The 6,907-nt window shown below is 40.3% G+C and overlaps 1 pseudogene; it reads right to left on the bottom strand.

Moving 5' to 3' along the window:
- Positions 1 to 1,198: 1,198 nt before the first annotated feature.
- LOC118852727 lies at positions 1,199 to 1,635 on the bottom strand (annotated as a pseudogene).
- Positions 1,636 to 6,907: the final 5,272 nt, after the last annotated feature.

Here is a 6,907-nt window from a genome sequence, read left to right as displayed (position 1 = left end):
CACCTCATGGGTAAAATGAAAGGGTTGTTCTAAATGATGTCAGGACTCTTCTAGGTCTAAATATACAACTCTACTGTATGCAGGACTACTTCAAACATGCTTTGGGCTTGTCATGTTGACACCTCTCCCACTGAATCTGGCAGCAGAGATATGACTCCCTTCACCACCAACCCACCTTCCCATGTCTCTGAGGACTAGTCATGCAAATAATAAAACAGCCATCTTCCCACTGAACTGATGAGCTAATCCAAGGTCTCCCCAGTCTTGCACAGCATTCTACACCGAAACAGGAAGTTTTATAACTGAGAAATGCCAGGAAATGCTTCCCAACAATGCTAAAGGAACATTAGCTCTAAATGATCAGGGCAAAAATGAAGAAATCTCTAAAGTTCAATGTGTGGGATGTTTATCTTAGCAGATACCGTCAGTAGTTATCTGTATCTATCCATTGAGCTAGCTAATGTTTAATTTGAGTAACCTTGTGCAAAGGCCTGTGAAAGTGGCCCAATCAAACAATGGAGGCAAAGCAAAAGATAAGGGTTAGTAAGGAAAAGTGCTGGAGATGGATTCTATCTAAGCAAACCAAGGGTCTGCTGGGTTGCATAGAGAGAGCCCATAAGAAGGGCAGGCAGCTCCATACCATAGCTATGGTCTCTGTGATGGTGAGTGATGATTTTATTTAGGACTCCAACTCCTACCAATCCCCAGAACCAATAACACTTTCCTTTTAAAACATTCCAATAGGTAGATGTCATGAGGGAATCACACGACTTCTGCCTCATAGCACAAAATTGTTCAATATGCGCTTTCGATATGTAGGAAATAATTTTCCACCTCATCCCAAATTCTTAATTCACCAAGAGAATCACAAAAAATAGATTTTACCCAACCCAGAGCACAATTATTTTTATTAGTAGAATCTTTTATTCATATTCCAATATGTTTCCAGAAAAAAAAAACCAACAATTTTTTTTCAAAAAAAAATCTTCCCAACTACACACAGGAAGGAGATACAAAAGGAAAGTGGAGCGACGCCTGTCCGTTCAATCTGCCTCCCCCCACCCCCACCCCGTGTAGTTTTGGCAGCAACAAGTGGGTGGGAGAATGTCCCCCCCAAAAAAAGCAACCAATGGTGAGAGAAATGGTGCAGAAGCCTTGGGGCAAAAGGGGATGGGGTGGCGGGGGGAATCAGGGAGGGTCAGTATTGAGAGCGTCCAAGGCGGGAAGCCATTTCATAACACTTCTCGTTGATAATTCCCCCACGGATACCTTCCTTCCCCATCAGCAGGACTAGCGTCTTGGCAGTCATGGTAACAGTGAGGTTGAAAGTGAGAGCAGCCCCCACTCCGCCCCGTGCTCTTCGTACGAAAGTCCAAGGTGTACTCTCCATCCAGCAACAGCGAATCCCTGATCACTGAATATTTCTGGCCCCCAAGTGTCAGCCCATTTACGAAGAAAGTTGAACAATCTTTGCCAACCAACACAGCTACTTCAGCTGGCGTGATAGTGGCGAAGGTTTTCTCGATTACAGCGACCCAGACCTAGGGAGAGTCCCTATAGCAGAATATGGCCGCGTTCTCACAGACGCGTCCGGTTCCCCGTTAGGTTGTGTATGTAGACGTTCCAACCCGACATAGAGCTGGTGATCTGGCTCTGCTGCTACTGCGGGCAGGGGGTGGCGGACAACTCTGAACACGCGCTGCTGGGCAGACTAGCAGCTCTGTTCTCGTTCTCTCTGCCCCAGAGCATAAATATGCTGAAACACCAATTCAGCAAATAATAATAAAGGGTCTTTAATGTGTGCAGAGTGCTGCACAGACTCAGTAGGAGAAATTTAGTTTAGATGAGACCCAGATCCTGACCCCATAGAGTTTCCAGTCTAATTTATTTCATTTTATTATCCCCCAATTACAGCTAGGGACTGAAGTTCAGGGAAATTAGGGAACTTGTTCAGGTCACACAGCTAGTAAATTTCAGAAGCAGGCTTGGATCTTGTTCTTCCTTTTTCCAAGTCCAACAGGATATCCACTCCACCACATTATCTCTCCAGGGACATAGGAGGGGGACAGTTGGTGTTGCCTGGTTTCCAATTAACAGGTATTTTTCCCATTACAGCCCCACTCCACTCCATCATTCCACCTGTGAGTCTCTTACATTTTTATGTGCCTTCTATTGATTTATACAACCTTATTAGTACAAAATTCCTACACAAGACCTTGCTTACAAAGCTCTGTAACAGATTTTTTTTAAAAAATTGTATTTAGGCTGCAAAATTTTTTTTTGCGCTAAAAGAATATGATTATTGAGGTCAAGTATCCTAGATTCCATTCAACAAGTATTTATGAGTGCCAGTTATCTATTCAGCACTGCTTTGGGCACAGTAGGGAATTCAAGAGAATAAATGTCTTTGCCCTCTATGCGCTTACAATACAATTGAAGGTCCTGAAACACACATGGGGGGCACAATCAGAGCACAAGAGCTATTTACAATGTTTGCAAAGCACTTTACTTAAATTATCACTCTTGAAAATGACATACATTTGAAAATTATCTACACTTGAAAATGAGTCAATCCAAGATAATGCTGTAGTACAGACTTGGGGTCCAATAAATTTAGAGCTAAAAGGGACCTCAGAGAACTTCCAGTTTAATATCCTCATTTTATATGCAACACTTTATCACTCTGTTTGCCCCACCCCTGCTGCCCAGATCAAAAGGGCATAAAAATTGAGAAAGGAGGTGTGTACCAGAAAGTGAGGAGTTCTGGCTATATAGAGAAGTGCCATGGCCAGGGCAGAATGGGCACTAGGGCAGCACCGTGGAAACAGGAATTTCCTCATCAGGACTTAAAAACTGTTCCTCTAGAGTTACAGATAATGAGTCAGTTACAGTGAGGAATAATCAGAGGTCTCTGACAGTGATAGGACAAGAAATGGAAAAATGTATGCTCCATGATGCCAAAGAAGACTAAGACACCCAAACCATTTTTGAGTCTTCATATAAGTATTTCTGGATGTGTGAGTTGAACATCTATTGTGGATTGTGTTATGTTGCTTATTCTACTTTGCCTGCTAAAGGAGGGGTGGCCATAGGGGCTAAGCAAGCCAAACTTCATTTTCCAGAACTGCTGAGATCTGAGTTGCCTCTATATTGCCTGGAAATGGCCAAGTTCTTAAAGAAACAGTGGGATTGGGGGTGTGCAACCAAGCAGCTGATGTTTTATAATGTATTGTTTATTGCTTTTATTGATCCTTTGCCAAGAGTAATGCATTGTATATAGCCAAGCATGCTTTTGTCTGTTGGGGGAGTGGGGAGGGAATTCCATTACACTGATGTCACTTTACTAGAACTCAGTGAAATATAGGAAGTTCATAAAGAAAGTAAGACTAAGTGATGATTCTGATTGGGCAAATACACACTAACCAAATCTCTTCAGCTACCTAGTTGAGGCAGACACATGGGGGAAGCAGAACTGAGGGATAGAAGATAATGCAATGTCAAAGGACATTAAAGAGTTCAGCACTTCTCCAGCACTTCCTCTGGAAGATGTGGGAAGGGGGAGATGAATCACCATCACCACAAGGGTGAACATGAGACCCCTTGGCACTTAATCCTTGCTATTGATCAGGACCAGGACAATGGGTGCCAACACCATTTGGTGGTGAAATACAAATAAGGAAATGGAGACCCAGAGAAACAAAGGTGACTTGACCAAGGCCACACAAGTGTTAAGTAGCATAACTCAAATATTCTTATGTTCTATCACATGAAATCCAGTGCTTTTTCTACTACATCCTATAGGAGTTCAGAGAAGGGCAAGATTTCCAGGGATTAAAATAGCCAGATAAAGTTTCATGTAGGAAATAGTAGTTGATATGGGTCTGCTTCAAGTAGTGTCAGAAGAAATCCTACACTCATATACTCAAGTACCATCCAGATCATCATCATCATCACCATCATCATCATCTTTATCAACAATGACAACAACCATCTCTGATAGGATGTTAATCCCTTGCTTAACTGTGTGAGACACTGCGTGAAGCTTCATAGAAAGAGAAGCTAACAGACACAGATTTAGGTTTGCAGACAGAGGAATTTCAGGCAGGATATTGACTGAGGAACATTGATTGAACATTGACTGAGGAACCACCTTGGGCAAGTCACTTAATCTCTCTAGAATTTGGTTTTTTCAACGAAAAATGAGGGAATTGGACTTGACTTCTAAAGTCCTTTCTAGCTTTACATCTATGAGCCTATATTATCTTATGGCACAAAGAGGCAGTCTTTGATAGCTACCATATAGACATCCAGGGTAATTGAAGCTTGATACGTATATAATTGTTAATTATTCTTAATTAAGCACCTACTGAGTACAGGGTAACTCTCTTGGCTTCCTGAGAATTTATATGAAATAAAGGAGATGGATTGTGTTGGTCCTGCTGGACCAATAGGACAAGACTTGACAACATAGGCAATTATTTTTAAAATATATCCAAGGCTTTACATGGTAAATATAATGAATGAATAAAGGCTAGTGATATACTGGAACCAAGCTCTGCTTAGCCAAGGAGGAAAAAGTAGCAAGTTTTGAGTTGTGTTTTTTGAAAGAAAGAAGAGATGTGGTTTGGCACAACAGAGGAAGTAAGCTATTCCCATTGGACATGATGGTTTGTGCAAATGCTCACATGTATGCCTATTGTCTTACAAAAATTACACTGATTTCTTGCTGTGGTTAGGGATTAGCAATGTTATTAAACATTGAAGTCATGAGTTAATGGCATTTATTGTTTAAAAATCAGAAAAATTAATTCAATATGTAAATTTTTTTTAAAAAGTATTTATTTTTATTTTTAGATAATGTTCATATGGGCATCTATGAGGCACAATGGATAGAGTGCTGGGCCTGGAGTCAGGAAGACTCATCTTTCAAAATTCAAATCTGGCCTCAGACACTTACTAGTTGTGTGACCATGGGCAAGACACTTAACCTTGCTTGCTTCAGTGTCCTAATCTGTAAATTGACCTGGAGAAGGAAGTTTTGAGCCACTCCAGTATCTTGCCAAGAAAATCCCAAATGGGGCCACAAAGAGTCAGACACAAGTGAAACAACTAAACAACAAATGTTCATATAACTTTCAGTTTGAATAACTGTCAGCTGTAGCAATTCAGCATAAACAATGAACATTTTCTATGACCCTATGACTCAGAAAGAGTCTTGACTCTATGTATATTTAACTCCTCTGAGCAATCTGCCCCAAGTTGTAGAGAGACTGAATTACCTCCAACTGGTGCAAGATACCCTACTAAACAGGATCTTTTCTTAAATTTGCTATCTACCTATCTCCCCTTTTTTCTCCCCTTTTCTGTCAGAGGTGGGTGTATAATGGTGGTGTTATTTAAAATGCTTCTCTAGACTGGTGAGGATGAGTAAAGGGAAACAAATACAGTGAAATCAACAGAGGTCTTACTTAAGCAGAGCAAGTGACTATGTCTATAGAACTGTTACCAATATTAGCAGGCCAAAAAAAAAAAACCCAAAACCCTAACAAACAAACAAAAAACCCATATTGCTAAAGTTAAGTGTATCCAGGACTACTATTAAACAAGGTCCCATAAAAATCCAGCCAATAATCATGAAACAATATGGTAGGATCATTACATTAAATACCTAGAAAGTCTCAATGCTTTTTCTTGTAAGCTCAATTTTATCTTTGAACCTTAGAATCTCAGAATTGGAAGAGACTTGAGAGTTTATCCAATCCAGTTGTTCCCTAATATCTGTTAAGATTTTCTTAGACTTACATACTGCCTTCCAATGTGCTACCTACTCCTTACAGCATCATAACACTGGCCAATTAGACAGGTATGATATCAGTCTAAACTTTCATCCAGATCATGCATAAAAATGTTGAAAAGATCAGGACCAAGGACAGAGTTCTGAGCTATTCATTCAGGGTGATATTAAGTCACTAATTATCACTTTTTCAGCCTCATCATTCTACCTGCTCTGAATCCACCTAATTGCACTATCATTCATCTCAAAATTCTCATACTATGGGATCATAGATATAGAACTGAAAGAAACCTCAAAGGTCATCTAGTTCAACCCCCTCATTTTACAGATGGTGAAACTGAGGTGTAGGGAGATGAAGTGATTTGCCCAAGGTCAAAAAGGTAGTGAACATCACAGATGGGACTCCAAATCAGCTCCTATGACTTCAAAGTCAGCAATCTTTCCACTGTACTTTTATCCAATAGGATATAATGTGAGTCTCTGGGAAATGATTTGCTGAAATGTCAATATGCTAAATCTATCATTCCTAAGGTTTCTCAGCCTAATAGTAAACCTTTTAGAAAGGAAAATAAGATTAGTCTGGCATGATTGATAAACCCATTTGGTTCTAGAGATGACTACTACTCTTTCCAAAGGGCTACAAAGAAACCCTTTTAAATAATGTATTCTAGAATTCTGTCAAGAAATAATGACAACCCCAATAGTCTATAGGTTGAAGAATCTGTTTTCTTTTTTGTTTTTGAAAATAAAGAAAACATTTGCCCATCTCACATCTTAGGCTGTATCTTTTATTAGCCATGGATGAAGTTCAATTTTTTAAAGGTCTTTGAGCAGAGTAACTGGGAATTGTGGCACCTGAATTCTGGCAACTTTGGAGTAGGGCAGAGGCAGGATTTGAAGAGTGACCACAATGCCATCCTGAAGGGATGCCTCTGGATTGAGGAGGAAGTAAAGGTGCAAAAATACCTAAAAATCTCACCTCTAAAGAATGACTCAACTTCACCTCCATTGCTCTGTGTGCCTTCCCTTTGAACCACTCATGACTGGGTATATATCATATTGGGGAGGAGTGGCCTGTCCCCAAGCAGGTCTGTCAGTGTCCCCCTAAATACA

Source organism: Trichosurus vulpecula, chromosome 6 (assembly GCF_011100635.1).
Source record: "Trichosurus vulpecula isolate mTriVul1 chromosome 6, mTriVul1.pri, whole genome shotgun sequence".
In the NCBI taxonomy this organism is placed as follows: Eukaryota; Metazoa; Chordata; class Mammalia; order Diprotodontia; family Phalangeridae; genus Trichosurus; species Trichosurus vulpecula.
Note: the sequence above shows the minus strand (reverse complement) of the source record. Positions and strands in the feature narration are given on the sequence as shown.